The sequence below is a fragment of the Thamnophis sirtalis genome, unplaced genomic scaffold, assembly GCF_051295495.1.
Source record: "Thamnophis sirtalis isolate CommonGarterSnake01/CBP01778 unplaced genomic scaffold, rThaSir2_p1.2 scaffold_12, whole genome shotgun sequence".
Taxonomy (NCBI): domain Eukaryota; kingdom Metazoa; phylum Chordata; class Lepidosauria; order Squamata; family Natricidae; genus Thamnophis; species Thamnophis sirtalis.
In genome coordinates, this window is record NW_028261392.1 from 5,100,678 (window position 1) to 5,118,284 (window position 17,607).

The following is a 17,607-nucleotide window of genomic DNA, read 5'->3' on the forward strand; positions in this document are numbered from 1 at the left end:
CCCAGTTTATAGCTTGGTGACTTAACTACAACCAAATCAGTTAGTCACTCCTTGACTAATAGACACTGAAAAGAAGAAAAAGGGATTTTATAATAAAACTCGCTGATAACAAAGCACTCCCAACCCTCCTTCCATGAACATTGCCACAATTTCTAATGTTGGATTTTCCCCCTTAACAGAGGGAGCCCCCTTGGGGAGTACTGTGAAGCTGTTACCTTGACAATTCCACAGCACTGTACAGTAGAAGCCATTTTAAGGCACAACAGGCTGTATCTTAACAGAAAATGCACCCCGAGGTATGTTAGGGGTGTCTTACCCACACAGTATTTGTTTCCAAAGGGTAAGTAATCTGTCTACCACGTTTGGTTGAAATTTCTCAAGGCGTACCATGAAAAGAGGTTTTTTTAAAATAAATAAATGTTGGGGAATATTATGAATCAAGTGGGAAATTGATCCCCCTTTACAATCTGGTTTTGGATATCCACATACTTTGAACTAGTTAAACCAAATCCTAAATTATACGTAAGCAATTCAAACCACTCTGCTAGCTGCAGAGAAGAGACTAAGTCATGCCAAGAAACGTATTTCTGAATGCCTGGGCTGCATCTGTCATACACTTAACATAATTTGCAGTCAATAATATATACATTAGGAACATCATTGCTAATACAATTCAATATGCCAGTGTCAAAAGATTCGGACAACTCAGTACCAAGTGTTTCTTCAGTTTTGGCTCATTTTCAATATTGCATTTTTAAAAAAAGGAGAATAGAGACGGGGCAGTACAAAGCATGAAAGTGGCAGGTGCAACTGAGCAATTAGACCCCTCACCCTGTGTTTTCTGCATCACATAGACTGGGCACCTGTAAAAAGACATGGATATTTGATCCCACATCCACCAGTTTGGAAAAACAAAACGCAAAACAAAACCTTCTCCACCCCCCTAACTTCTTCCCTGCTTGAGCATATGAAAGATACTTATGTTTCCCTTGTAGTCTAGAGCCCTTATAGTATTACTTCTAGCATCTGATCTGTAAGGGATGAAGCTGGGAAGAGGGGAACCAGGCAGCTTCTAATTTCAAAGCTAGGAAAATAAATCAGATAACAGTCCACTGCTTTGGGGGAATGGGAAGAAAAGACTTAAGACAGAAGGAAAATAGCTAGATAGCTAGAAAGATGAGAGAGATATAGATGAGAGAGGGAAGGAGGGAGAGGGGAGAGATAGATGTGTGTGAGAGAGGAGAGAGGGATAGATGATAACTAGATAGATAATAATAATGATGATGATAGATAGATAGATAGATAGATAGATAGATAGATAGATAGATAGATAGATAGATAGATAGATAGATAGATGATAGATAGAGATGGATGGATGGATGGATGGACGGACTGATGGCTGGATGGATAGCCAAATAGGTAGTATCTCATCATTTTCATTATTACCAATGCAGTAACTCTCGGATAAAGTGTGTCCCTCAGAGCCGTTAAAATCTTAGGTATGATAGATCAATATACACTATATTGCCAAAAGTATTCGCTCACCCATCCACATAATCAGACTCAGTTGTGAGCGAATACTTTTGGCAATATAGTGTATATTCCATAGCCATCCTTTCTCAAGCAGGCTGTGTTTTTGTATAGTAGTTGTTTCATTGAACTTCCATTCCACCGTTGGGAAAATGATCCATGTGCTTAATAGTTTAATTGTTCATGGTGCAACTCATATCCTGTTATATGGTATAAGAATGCATATCATATAACAGAATACTACACTGTATGAGAATGATCATGTCCCACTAATGGATGAAGATATTTAGAAGTCCATTTTTATTTGCAAAATGTTGCAAGTAAACAATAGGATAGATAGATAGATAGATAGATAGATAGATAGATAGATAGATAGATAGATAGATAGATAGATAGATAGATGATGGATGGATGGATGGATGGATGGATGGATGGATGGATAGATAGATAGATAGATAGATAGATAGATAGATAGATAGATAGATAGATAGATAGATAGATATAGATAGACATAGATAGGCAGACAGACAGACAGATAGACAGACAGGCAGAACTTGGAGTGGTATAAATAGTGATTCACCCATGTATAAACTTCCAAATATTGGAATACATCACCATCTTAGGACGACAGTAAAAACATGGCACTGTAGTATGTGAGTTTTGTTCAAAGTGAGCTGCAATTTTATAGCAATCTTACATTATCAAGGCCAGATTTAATCACTTTGTAAACTGGCCTTCCTAAGCTTCTCAATTGAGCAACTCTACTGCTATATTTTATGTCGAAAGTTCGGTTTAAAATATATTCACCATATAAATTGGTGTATTAGCCCACAAGCATGGCAAAAAAAACATCATCACCATCATAATTAAAATAAAAACAAGGTTGTATCCTTTCATAAACACCAATCAAAAATCAATTTCCCAGATCAATTTGGAACAGCGTTTTATATTTAATGCAATCCAGTTTAGTTAAAGAAAATGGTGCAATTACACACCCAAGGCCATGCCTTAAATTAATCTGAAAACAAATGTGTTATAAAACTGCATTCACTTCTGTAAAAGTTCAGGGAAGATCATTTCCCTGAATACGTTTTCCCTTGCTTCAAATAAGAAGTAAAACCTTGGTGAGAAACGCACCAGCAACTTTGGTTTTCTGCTACTAAATTCAAATATTCTTTTCTGAAGAAGTGGTGAAAGACTCAGGATTAATCAATTGTGCATAAATTTACCTGTGTTCACCATATTCCTTGAAGCAACTTGGAAAAAGAAATGATATTGTTAAAGATAAAGGTAAAGTTTCCCCTCGCGTATATGTACTAATTGTTCCCGACTCTAGAGGGTGGTGCTCATCCCCATTTCAAAGCCGAACAGCCAGCGCTGTCCGAAGACATATCCGTGGTCATGTGGCGGGCATGATTAAATGCTGAAGGAATGCTATTACCTTCTCACCAAAGGTGGTCCTTATTTTTCTACTTGCATTTTTACATGCTTTCAAACTGCTAGGTTGACAGAAGCTGGATCAATGATATGAAGTTTGAAGTTTGAAGTTTTATTTTATTTATATGCCGCCCTATTCCCTAAAAGGGACTCAGGGCGGCGAACAACTCCAACGGGAAGGGGAGCATGCAAATACAAAATAGACATTTAAAATAACCAACAACCACACCTGTTGAGAGGGGAAGGGAGCTCATCAACCCCAGGCCTGCCGACACAGCCAGGTCTTAACAGCTTTTCAGAAAGCCAGGAGAGAGGTGAGGGTCTGAATCTCCGCAGGGAGTTCGTTCCAAAGGGCCGGAGCTGCAACAGAGAAGGCCCTCCCCCGGGTCGTAGCCAGATGGCATTGGCTGGTAGACGGAACCCGGAGGAGGCCGACCCTGTGCGATCTAATGGGTCTTTGGGAGGTAATTGGCAGCAGGCGGTCTCTCAAGTGATATGGTTATGGCACTCTAATATCACAGTTAAGAATTGCCACCTGCTCTTAGGCTCCTCTGATTCTTCTCAAGGACAGTCTGAAGAACATCATCAAAACTGGCAACATGGAAAGAACTTCACTGTAGACCAGGGGTGTCAAACTCAATTTAATTGAGGTCTGCATCAGGGTTGTGTTTGACCTTGGGGGGGGGGGAGGACAGGATAGTTTTGGCCAGCTTGACATCATTCATGTCGGGGGGGGGGTGCTGTTGTGTACCGAGAACTTTAACAGTGAAAATGGACTTCCGAACTCTGTTTTCGGCCGTGATGGCCTCCTCCACCCCTCTGCCAGTGAAAATGGAGCTCAGAAGGGCCTCATGCAGCCCTCCTGAGCTCCATTTTTAATGGCAGAGGCACCATGGGCTGGTCCTTTGCTGTTTCCAGGGTGGCTCAGTGGGTCAGATTTAAGCACCCTATGGGTCGAATCCAACCCCCAGGCCTTGAGTTTGACACCCCTGCTGTAGACCATTGGAAGAAAGAAAAGCATTTTCAGGATTCTGGGTAGATTTTGTTCTGACCTAGGCTTCCTGATACAGTAAAAAGCACATGCTTAGTCCCCAAAACCCTCTTTTTATTTCAAGGGCTGTGAACTATGTTCATTCACAGCCTGTAATAAGTCACAAATAGTTTGTAAAGAGTCTGACAGTAGTCTGCCAAAGTCCTTCAGGAAAAGGCTGAGACGCACCCACCTTTATCTCCAGTGGTGGGTTTCAAAATTTTTTGGAACCTACTCTGTGGGTGTGGCCTCCTTTGTGGGAGTGGCTTGCCGGCCACGTGTTTTCTCTCTCTCTCTCTCTCTCTCTCTCTCTCTCTCTCTCTCTCTCTCTCTCTTTCTCTCTCTTTCCTTCCTTTTGTCTCTCTGTCCCTTTTTTCTTTCATCTCTCTTTTTCTTTCTTTTTTCTTTTATTTATTTATTTATTTCTTCCTTCCTTTCTGTGTGTGTGTGTGTGTCTCAGTGGTGGGTTTCAAAAAATTTTGGAATCTCTTCTGTAGGTGAGGCCTGCTTTCTGGGTCCACTGGTGGAACCTCTTCTAACCGGTCCGGTAGATTTGACGAACCGGTTCTACCGAATAGGTGCGAACTGGTAGGAACCTACCTCTGTTTATCTCCCTTCAAATGCTGCCAAAGACCTAATTGACAATTATTTTGCAAGGACACAGAGTAAGAATTTAAATAGACCAGAAGTAACAAAGTTGCTTCCTGCTCCTTTATGTCCTTTGGAAGGAGCCAATCACTTCCCAGCCTTACTCCCGAGTCGTCCCTTTTGTCATAACTGTTCTTGCCTTCTGGCAGCTCTGCACATGCGCGCACTGAGAACAGGCTCCCCCTGTTCCTCTGCCTCTCTGATGTCCGACGCTAGAGACTCAGGAGGCAGCACATAACTCCCAGGTGACCCTGGCACCCCCTCTGCCTCCAACGCAGAGCCCTCGTCCAAGTCTTCCAGGACTGGCCCATGCTCCTCCCCAACCTCCTCACTGTCCGACTCCACTGCCAGCTCCGCAGGCCGCCGGCGAACCACAACAGATTTTTCTGGGTTCTCATGGGAAAAATTCTGACTGTACTCCTGCAGAACAAAGAATAATCCACTCGTGGAATGAAATGGAGGCAATTACTTCCTTGTTTAAATGAGATAGTCCAACTATTTCTCCTGTCGTTGGGCAGCATATTGATTTAACAGTGCAAAATCAGGAGAGAAGGACAGCTTTTGCATAAGACCAAGGAACAGTACAGGACCTGCAAAAGTAGAAGCTTAGCAATGATTATCTTTTCATCCCGAGATGAAGCCAAGAAAAGCCTCTTTTGTCTCTTAAAAAGTCCTCCCTGCTGGTCTCACCCTGCTGTCATTTGCCAGGCCAGTGGGGGGAAAAATATATATATGAAAAGGGTTTCACGAGAGACTGATTCAAAGCGTATTTGTAGATGGCAAGATCTGACGGGAGCGTCTTTTATTATTTCAGATTGGCTCAGAAAAACTCTCCAGTCTCCACATCCCAATTTTTATCTAAAGACCTTTTTTTTTGGAAAGCTTGCCACTTCATTACAAAGGAAATAATAAAACAATAGCTTTTCCCAATGATACATTTTACACCAGAAACAAAAGAGGAAAGTTGTGAATCTCTACGGAACTTATTACAGATTTATAATGAAGCTTCTTTGGGTTGAGGAGAGAGAGAGAAAAAAGAAAGAAAACTAAAAAAAAAAAACTTGGCGAAATTACCCATCATGATAAAATGAAGTCAACAATACTTTTTTTTTTCATTCCAGAAACAAAAATCAAATCAACGGATTCAGTTTTAAGGAGTAAACAATATAACGAACATTAATTACTTGATTGTTATCGGTGAGAAATTGCAGAATGGTCTAATTCACTAGCCAGAAAGAAGAAATATATCTGGAAGGAGATCGGTGAAGATTTGCTTTCTTCTTCCTCGCTGTATCTTATTAAAATCCAGGAAAAAACTTTGAGAATTGTTCGCAGAATGTTCCCATGCCCTTTAAGGCTAATGTGGTATGCGCAGAAGGAGGGTCCCGTAGCCTGAAGACCAACTCTGAAGAAAATAAAGAATGTAAAAAATGTTTCCTTTATTGCCTGAACTCATGAATGAATCCTATCTCCATGTTTCAACTTCCAGTTCTTCATCCCAAAATTCTCATAGTCCAATCATCTGCTTTTATTTCAGTGTAAATATGTTTTATTTTCCATTTTCATTTCGTATAGTCACATATATACTGTGCATAACCGGGGCTATATAACATTAAACAATAATCACAGCCATTCTTCTTGTCAACAATACCCCCCAAAATATAAACCCAATGTACCACTTCGACCCTCCATACACCCTTTCTTTCGGCCCCCTCCAACTTTCCTTCTTCCCTCCAACATTCCCCTCTACCCTACTTCCCCTCCCCCTCTATCACTCCTCTCTCCCAATACACTCCCTCCCTTCCTTCTCACCCTCCCTCCCATCCTCTCTCCCACCCTCTCTACCCTCTTTCTTCTATCCCTCTACTCCTCCCTTCGGTGTATTTCTACTATCTATCAATATATTCAGCTTATCCTATTTTTACACTAGAATTAAAGAGCAACAGTCTACAAGTGCAATCGTGTTACTTTAAAATCTAGCACATATTATATTTCCCCCCTCCCCCTCCCCCCTAAGACCCCACCTCCCTTCCCCCCCCCGACTTTCTAGAGCCCGTACACAGTGTAGCTTTTTAACAAACACAGTCAATCATCTGCTTTTATTGTGGCCTGCCAGTGGCCAGCACAGCTGGTGGCAGACTCAGACAGTGAGGAGGTTGGGGAGGGACATGAACAGAGGTGGGTTCCTACCAGTTCGCACCTATTCGATAGAACCGGTTCATCAAATCTACCGAACCGGTTAGAAGAGGTTCCACCAGTGGACCCGCAAAGCAGGCCACACCTACAGAAGAGGTTCCAAAAAATTTTGAAACCACCACTGGTGGGTGTGTAATGTCCCGCAGTTATCTACACATTAATAATGATCTAGTAATATTTCCTTATACATTTTAGGGACCTTTCCTTACATAATTGGTGTTTTCTTTCATACTTTGGGATTTCTAATTTCTTTTTCTGTTAGTTGGCAATTGCTAAAACCAATCCCACATGAAAAAGTATTCAAAGCCTTCTTGATTTTAATTGTCAATTTATTTATTCCTGCACATTGTAATATTTATTCATTTACACATCTCAGTTTTTCCACTGTTGTGCAGAATTCCAGCAGCTGCTAACATGTGTAAAATTAAATATATATTATAATCCCTTTCAAATAGCCAACAAAATATTTCTGGTTTTAATTCCATATCTTGCTTCACGATTGCTTCTAACCACTAACTTCTGAATAGGTACTTGGACTGATCTAAGTACTAATTCATAATTTCATATCCGGTCACATGGGCGGCAAGCCACTCCCATCCGGTCACATGGGTGGCAAGCCACTCCCACAAAGGAGGCCACACCCACAGAGTAGGTTCCAACAATTTTTGAAACCCAAACCCACTGGACATGAACCAGTCCTGGAGTCTGGGGAAGGCTTTGCTGAGTGCCCTGTGTTGGAGACAAACATGGGACCAGGACCATCTGACAGTTATCAGCTGCCATCAGTGGGGCAGAAGAACAGGTGGAGCCTGTTCCCAATGTGCACATGTGCAGAACTGCCAGGAGAAGGGAACAGCTAAGGAACAAGGGCCGACTTGGGAGTAAAGGCACAAGTGGACTGTGAATGGCCCCTCCCAGAGGGAATAAAGAGAATGGGGTGAGGTCCACGATAGACAGTCTGAGATTGAAGCTGAGAGTGTTTGAGGCTGTAACAATGGAGTCAGGTAGAGCATTCCAACAGGCATTGACCTGTTGCTGAAGTCATATTTTCTGCAGTTGAGTGTGGAGTGGTTTACCTTGAGTTTGTATCGATGGTTTGCCTGTGTATTATTGTGGTTGAAGTTGAAGAAGTCATTGACAGGCAAGGCATTATAGCAGATAATTTTGTGCACTATACTTAGACTGGACCGTAAGTGGCGTAGTTCCAGATTGTCCAAGCCCAACATTTCAAGCTTGGTAGCATAAGGGATTCTACTGTGAGTAGAGGAGTGGAGTACTCTTCTCATGAAATACCTCTGGACCCACTCAATCATGTTAATGTCAGTTAGTTGATCCACCTATGAAAGTGAATGCAATGCAACTCTGAAGAAATTTATTTATTTGAACTTCAGTAAAGTTTGAAAAATGACAGCCAACTTTCACCAATGTCCTGATGGGCTTAAGCCTCCAGAAGAACCAATGTCCTTTTTTTCCCCAAATGATGTTTTTTGGAGCATCAGCAATGCTGGAATACGTAAATATATAAGATTAAATAATGCATGAGAGGTGGACTTTTATTGGTTCTGTTTAGCAATCAACCAAACACAGATCCGAATCAATTGGTGCAGGAGCGACACTAATGGTTGCTAAACCTTTCTGACAGCTCTTCAATACTATCTTTTTTATTGTTGTTGTTGTTGCAAGGATAAAAATAGTCATCGGTACTTTCTAAAGGCCAAATATTGGATCCAAAACTTTTGTGCCCTGAGGGGAAAATTGTCTTCAGAGTCCCCCGAGGGAACAATTGTAAGCTGCCCTGAACTTTTCTCTGTGAAAGCAAAACTGAATGCATTTAATGGTGTCCAAAGTCTCAGATGTCTGGAAAGCCCAGAATTTCAACATGTCACCAATTCAACAAACTGGATGAATGCCTCATCCCCCTTTCTCTCCCTCTCTCCCTCTCTCTCTCCCTCCCTCCCTCTCTCTCTCTCTCTCTCTCTCTCTCTCTCTCTGTCTGTCTGTCTGTCTTTCACTGAGAGGCAAGCAGTATGCCATGCCTGTAAGCCATCTTTTCTACTGTGGGAAAATGGAAGAGGGGATTATATGGAGTTGGGTGATATGTAGCCATAATGACATTCTTCTTAGAAACTCAAGGTCATCTTTGTCTCTGCACCTGGCCAGAACTGAATGGGAGGAATATGTCTTTGTGGCAGTGGAAGATTGGACCCTGTGATGAACGTGTAGATGTGGGGGCAAGATCTTGAACTTTCAACTGGGTGGGAAAACCTGGAAGCTTTCAGATTCAGGTTTTCCCAGATGTGCCAACATGGCTCTGATAATAAATTGGAACTTTGAGGAACCTCTTGCCTTGGACTCTGATTTAATATTGGATGCCATTTGGAATCCTTGCTCTATCTGTCAATAAGTATATTCCCTCTTATTTTCAGGCACTGACTGTATATCTTTGGATAAAGAATGATTTTGGTAGGGTAATTAAAACTGAGTACCTATGAAATCCTAAGCATACTTATGAGGCAGAGGTGGTATTCAGTCAATTCTGACCGGTTCTAGTGAACCAGTAGCGGAAATTTTGAGTAGTTTGGAGAACCGGCAAATACGGAGACGTCTTCGAACAGTGCTGGCTCTTTAGCTTTGAAACAGAGATGAGCACTGCCCCCTAGAGTTGGGAATGACTAGCACATATGCGTGAGGGGAACAGTTACCTTTTATCTAAGGGTCAACAGAATTCAAGAGGTGGTGGTGGAATTGGATCGTTGGTGACAATGTAAGGATCTAAGCTGATGATATGTTTAATTCTGCCCCCGCTTCTGCCTACCCTTCTTCGACACCTGAAGATAATACAATTGCAAGAGATCAAGAAGGCAATGGATGGTTATGCTAGTATTGTATCTGTGATGGAACCTTATTCAGATGTTCTGTAAACCAGGTCATTCATCACATAAGCAAACCAGCTAAATAATGTTGACAGAAGAATTCTTTGTAAGTCAGGATTGTAATGATAACCCATGTACAATACATATAATGGCACGCCTTTGTTCCTTTGAGTGTAAGCAGGATAACATTTCTGGTTACTCTCATTTGAGTTCAAACTGCTGAAAAAACAACAACTAATTCTATTCAATGAAAAGCCAACGGAATAGTTGATCCTTTGTATCAAACTAGAGTATTTCCCTTTCTTTCTGGAATGGTATAATTTCATACCAATCATAACCTTAATTTATTATGATTTGTAACAATACCTCAACCATTCTTTTTTACAAACCTTTTCCGAGCTTGTTGTTTTGGTTTGAGAATGAATATTCAGAAATAATGTCGGTTGTAACAAAAGCAGAAACTAAAAAAACAAACTATTTAAATACAAGAAGGAGGAAGAAGAATAGGAGAAGGTAATTAAATCATGGAGCCACGGATGAAGGTGTCCAACTCAACTGCCCGGTGCAGGAGTGTAAATAAAAACATCTTCGATGCTTTCAACGCAAAAGTGTTCTTGATCCCTGCCTGTATACTTGGTTACCTTTGAAACCATTGTTGGTTAGAATGCAGCATTGCAGGCAAATTCTGCGGACTGCCAGCAGTTCGATTCTCACCAGGCTCAAGGTTGACTCAGCCTTCTTCCATCTTTCCAAGGTGAGTAAAATGAGCCATGTTGTTGGGTGCAAGAGGCTGACTTTGCAAACCATTTAGAGAGGGCTGTAAAGCACTGTGAAGTTGTATATAAGTCTAAGCGTTATTGCTATTACAAGGTTGTTCTTATGCTCTGTTGTACTTGCTATTTCAGCAAAGGCAGAGGGCCAAAACTGTATGTCATCTAGGGGAAGAAAACACATCTTACCATAAGATAGCTGTTGTTGTGTGTGTGTGTGTGAGAGAGAGAGAGAGAGACAGAGAGAAAGAGAGGGGGAAGGATACAGAGAGAGAGACACACAGATACACACACAGAGAGAAATGTGTGTGAGAGAGACAGAGGGAGGGAGAGGAAGAGGGGGAGAGAGAGGGAGAGAAAGAGAGATAGAAATGTGTGAGTGAGAGAGAGGAAGGAAGAAGGAGAAGGAGAGGGAGAGAAAGAAAGACAGTGAGAAAAATGTGTGTGAAAGAGACGAAGGGAGAGGAAGAAGGAGAGGGGGGAAGTGAGAGGGAGAAGGAGTGTGTGTGAGAGAGAGAGAGAAAGAAAGAGAGAGAGAGAGAGAGAGAGAGAGAGAGAGAGAGAGAGAGAGAGAGAGAGAGAGAATAAGGCTCTATAATACATTCAACTCTAAAGGTCTTGGGGCACTTAGCCAAGGCATGTCAGAATGTTAATTTATAAATAGAACAACAGTCATCCCACTCTGGCAACAAGAACCACTCAGATGGCAAAACTCAAACAATACACATTGAGTAAAAGGCTTGTTATTGGCATAATGTTCTCGGTCCGGAATTATGAAAGACACATTTGAAGTCTATAATTCTTTTTTCTTCATGCTGAAGACATTTTAAATGCAGACATGGAGACCTGCATGTTCAAGCACCTTTATGGATTTCAAGCTATGAAAACTCCTTCTGCTTGTGTTTTCCTCCTGACACTAAAGCAACTGGTCCTTATTATTGTAAGCCGCCCTGAGTCCCCTCAGGGAAAAGGGCGGCCTATAAATGCTAAATAAAATCTAAATAAATCTAAAAATTCCAACTTAAGCTTCATTTAGGCTTGTACCCCACAGCGGATAGTCATTAACAAAGTCCTTTCAATAATATCTCCCATCTTCCATAAAAATGGGATTTCTATCTTCTATCACTTCTCTGTCTGAGCTTTTATCCGTATTTCACTCATGGACAAAGGTTGTTTAGATGTCCAATTCATGGATTTCACATCATGAAGACCAGTAACTTTGTACTATTGCTATGATGTTCTAATTCATTATCAGAGAAACTTTCCTGCCTGTCCAGGAACATCCCTTTCAGTTTTCTGGTTTTGTAAACTTATGCTTTAACCACTTGACCAAACTGGCTCTCAAAGATCAGATTACACAAATTAAAACAAATCTATATAAAAAAGTGGAAGACGTAGACTAGACTAGACGAGACTAGACTAGACTAGACTAGACTAGAATAGAATAGAATAGAATAGAATAGAATAACAGAGATGGAAGGGGCCTTGAAGGTCTTCTAGTCCCACGCCTTACTTAGGCAGGAAACCCTATACCACTTCAGACAAATGGTTATCTAACATCTTCTTAAAAACTTCCAGTGTTGGAGCATTCACAATTTCTGGAGGCAAGTTGTTGCACTGATTAATTGTTCTAACTGTCAGGAATATAGCAATAGCAGTAGACTTATATACCGCTTCATAGGCCTTTCAGGCCTCTCTAAGCGGTTTACAGAGAGTCAGCATATTGCCCCCAACAATCTGGGTCCTCATTTTACCCACCTCGGAAGGATGGAAGGCTGAGTCAACCCTGAGCCGGTGAGATTTGAACCGCTGACCTGCTGATCTAGCAGTAGCCTGCAGTGCTGCATTTAACCACTGCGCCACCTTGGCTCTGAGGAAATTTCTCCTCAGTTCTAAGTTGCTTCTCTCCTTGATTGGTTTCCACCCATTGCTTCTTGCTTTGGAGAATAGCTTGACTCCCTCTTCTTTCTGGCAACCCCTGAGATATTGGAACACTGCTATCTTGTCACCCCTAATCAGTGGTGGGATTCAGCCAGTTGGCACCTATTTGAGAGAACTGATCGTTAACTTTTTAAGCAGTTCAGAGAACCGGTTGTTGGAAGAAATCTCCTTTAGTTTTTTTCCCCCCACTTTATAGGGCTAATCTGTAAGGAAGGCAGGAAGGAAACATTCTGGTGTTGTTTCTAGCCTCATCTTTATTGCCCTGCTTACAGAAACTGCCTCTCCGGTTAACCCTTATTACATCGTAACAGCTAAGGTGAAGCACCCATCGACGTGAGTGATGTTGAGTTGGCCACACCCACCCAGTCACATGACACCTACTCAGCTAGTCATTAGGGCAGAGAGCCCGTTGTTAAATTATTTGAGTCCCACCACTGCCCCTAGTCCTTCTTTTCATCAGACTGGACAGTATAAGAGTCACTAGCTTGAGGGATCCAACTTGAACCAAAAGAGACTTCACCTTGTAAAGCTTGAAAGAACCTGGGGCTTCTTCTCCCATAAACCTGCCCATCAGGGCTATCATCACAAGACTGTGATATACTGTACCCTGGGTGAAATCCTGGGTCCTGTTGCTGGTTTTAAATTGGATAGAATGCAATAGCAATAGCAATAGCAGTTAGACTTATATACTGCTTCATAGGGCTTTCAGCCCTCTCTAAGCGGTTTACAGAGTCAGCATATCACCCCCACAGTCTGGGTCCTCATTTCAGCCACCTCGGAAGGATGGAAGGCTAAGTTAACCTTGAGCCGGTGAGATTTGAACCGCTGAACTGCAGATAACAGTCAGCTGAAGTGGCTGCAGTACAGCACCCTAACCACTGTGCCACCTTGGCTCTGCAGTGACTATTGCCAGCAGAGGAAAAGAGTGGAGGTTAACAGCATCAAAATGGCAGGCACCACTAGGCAATCAAAGCTCCGAGCTCTTTTTTTTAACGTCTACTCCATGCTTTGCACATCCAGAAGCGTCTCCCTGTGGGCAGCCGTGACAACATGAGAGATGGTGCAAAATTATTTCAACGTAAAAATAATAATAATAAAAAAAACATACAGAGATCTTTCTGATCCTGCAATAATTTAGTTCAACATGCCTGCCAGGAGATGCATTTTTTTTTTAGATGTTTCCATCTAGATTTCAAGAAAAGCTTCACAACCAGGATGAACATGGGGATGCTCTTGGCTCCCTACCTGACATGACACTGCCTAATGTTCAGGATCCCAGCAGAATCAGCCCTGTTGGAAAGAAATGCTCCTACTTGGTATTCAGGTCTGCCCACAAAATTGCAGCAATCCACTTAGTGCCTAGGAGAGATAAGGCCTAAATTGATCTAGAAATATTTGATCCATTTTAGGCTTATTTTTTAATTATAGGCTGAGTCATAAAAAATGAAAAAAATCCAATGAGTGGATCAAAAATATCATATCAAAGGGTGATGAATGAAATTAATAATAGCTACTGTATAATTGAAGTTTTTCTTTCCTTCTTTCCTTCTTTCCTTCTTTCCTTCTTTCCTTCTTTTCTTCTTTCCTTCTTTCCTTCCTTCCTTCTTTCTTTTTCTTTCTTTCTTTCCTTCCTTCCTCTTTCTTTCCTTTCTCTTTCTTTCCTTTCTTACTTCTTTCTTTATCTTCTTTTCTTTCTTCTTTTCTTATTCTTTTTCTCTCTCTCTTGTTCCTTCCTTCCTTTTTTCTTCCTTCCTTTTCTTTCCTTCTTTCTCTTTCCTTCCCTCCTTCCCTCCTTCCTTCCTTTTTCTTTCTTTCCTTTCTTTCTTTCTTTCTTTCTTTCTTTCTCTCTGTCTGTCTTTCTTTACCTTCCTTTATTCCTTCCTTCCTTCCTTCCTTCCTTCCTTCCTTCCTTCCTTTCAATATATACACTTTATTAAAAGCCAAACCAGAGGATTTTGTTTTCTTTTTAAACAAGCACAGAAGTAAATATAAATAAGCATAACAGTCTTAGCATTAAACTAGGATAACAAAGAAACACAACAGTTAAGATTCTGGACCCTTCTAGATTAGAAATTCACACACCGAGCAAATTAATCAAACATGCAGACACCATACAGCTTTCCTTTCAGCTGAAACATTGAGCCTATGAGGCTGAATCATGTCATGGTGTCCTCTTGCTCCAGTCGCAAACATTTCTTTTTCTTCATTGCAAACCCATGAGTGCCACATCAGAAGAGTTGGGTTTAATTTTGCTGTCGCTCGTTGGCCAGTATTGAGCATCGACTCAAACAGTAAAGCAACACACTAATGGAGGTACCCAGAGCTTCTTGTTTTTAAATGTAAAATAGCATGGATGACCGCATCATTTGAAAGATCTGAGTGAATATGTCATCTGGAGGACTACTGTACATGCCAAAAGTCAGGCCTTATGAGCCAAGGGTGATATATGTTTTGTGATTTTGTTTTTCGGAGAAAATGTTCTTCTACTTACGAATCATCAAAGGCCATGCATCAAGTGAGTAAGGAAATGTTTCAGAAAAAAATGACAATCAGTTCAAACATTTAATGTAATTCATATCGTTATCTATGCGGCCTGATTTTAGGGGTTCTAACATTTGTCTGTCTGTCTGTCTGTCTGTCTATCCTCTAATCCTCCATTTCTCTCTGTATCTTTATATCTTTATCGCTCTCTACATCTATCTATCTATCTATCTATCTATCTATCTATCTATCTATCTATCTATCTATCTATCCATCCATCCATCCATCCATCCATCCATCCATCCATCCATCCATCCATCTATTATCATCATCTATCATCTAAAATTTAAAATCTATCAACTTATCTAGATTTATCCATTCAACTTCCATCCATCCATCCATCCATCCATCATCTCTCTCTCTCTCTCTCTCTCTCTCTCTCTCTCTCTCCCTCCCTCCCTCCCTCTCTCTCTCTCTCTCTCTCCCTACCTACCTACCTACCTACCTACCTACCTACCATGTATCTATCATCTATACAACACACACACACACACAAACACACACACACACAGCACTCACACATACAAATGCCTATCTCTTTCAAGCTTTAAAAAAAATCCGACAGTCTTATTTGGGGAATAACAGATTTTAGAAGAGACATCCATTAATTGTGAATGGAGATAGCCAAAAACCTATGTCCATAAACTGAAACCTACTCTCACTACTACTGACAATAAAGCTTAATATCACCAGAAGTAGCAGTATGAATGATTAAATCGGGAACTACAAACTAAACATTACATGAACAGAAGGCAATGATATGATGGACAATTAAAAAGGAATGATGTCTATTGTCTAATGGAAACCACTTAAGAAGAGTAATCCAGCATTGTGAATCACCATTGTAAAGCGATTATTGGTTTCCTTGTTATCCTATTAACATTTTTAAGGAAGAGGTTTAGTTTGTCCAGAAATATCAAGAAGACGAAGAAGGAGGAGGAGGAGGAGGAGGAGGAGGAGGAGGAGGAGGAGGAGGAGGAGGAGGAGGAGAAGAAGAAGAAGAAGAAGAAGAAGAAGAAGAAGAAGAAGAAGAAGAAGAAGAAGAAAAACTGTCTAGACTTTACATCAGAATTAAAGTATTTCCTACTCTGAGAGATTAAGAGTTATCAGCTAATTAAGGATTTAAATTTAAAACATCTGCTAACAATCTACTTATTTAAAATATCCAACTCCTGCCTTTCTCTTAGAATGTTTAACCCTCTTAGAAAAGTAAAGCACAGTAAAGATAATAAATTAACAGGAATTACAATTCCTAAACAAAAAAATACAGCATTAGACAACACACATTCCATTCAAAAGTATCCAATTAACTGATATATTTAAAATAATTTGTCTTTCAGTTGAAATGTTTTCCAGCTTCTTATTAAAAAAAAGCTGCACTAATAAAAAAAATACATGTAAATTGACATCCCAAAGAAGAAAATCAAAGTAATAAGCAACTTGAATTCATTTTTTTTCAGATGGAAGAGAGTGAAAAGTGCTTAATGGCAAATAATTAATGGAACCTCTATGGGTCCACACTATATAGGAACAGTGAGATATGACTCACTGAAAGCTTACACAGCTCAGCTAAGAAAACATGTGTTGCTATCTCGCAAACAAAATTCAGGTACTTTTAACTAAACTCTCTCCATAATACTACTTACATTCAGATGGGTGGAATTTCTTATAGCATAACTTCTAGCAGCCCTTCAGATGGATTCATGTGGACCTGTAGTAAGGAGCAGCATGTGGAAAGTGGGACCACTGAATAAAATTGGATTGACAGAAACAGATATAGGTTGCCCTGAGTTGTACAAAATGATGTGGTATCTATCTATCTATCTATCTATCTATCTATCTATCTATCTATCTATCTATCTATCTATCTATCTATCTATCTATCTATCTATCTATCTATCTATCTATCTATCTATCTATCTATCTATCATCTATCTATCTATCTATCTATCTATCTATCTATCTCTTCTATCTATCTATCTATCTATCTATCTATCTATCTATCTATCTATCTATCTATCCATCCATCCACCCACCCACCCACCCACCCACCCACCCACCCACCCACCCACCCATCTATCTATCTATCTATCTATCTATCTATTTATCTATCTATCTATCTCTTCTATCTATCTATCTATCTATCTATCTATCTATCTATCTCTTCTATCTATCTATCTATCTATCTATCTATCTATCTATCTATCTATCTATCTATCCATCCATCCATCCATCCATCCATCCACCCACCCACCCACCCACCCACCCACCCACCCACCCATCCATCCATCCATCTATCTATCTATCTATCTATCTATCTATCTATCTATCTATCTATCTCTTCTATCTATCTATCTATCTATCTATCTATCTATCTATCTATCTATCTATCTATCTATCTATCTATCTATCTATCTATCTATCTATCTATCTATCTATCTATCTATCTATCTATCTATCTATCTATCTATCTATCTATCTATCTATCTATCTATCTATCTATCTATCTATCTATCTATCTATCTATCTATCTATCTATCTATCCATCCATCCACCCACCCACCCACCCACCCACCCACCCACCCACCCACCCACCCACCCACCCACCCACCCACCCACCCACCCACCTATCTATCTATCT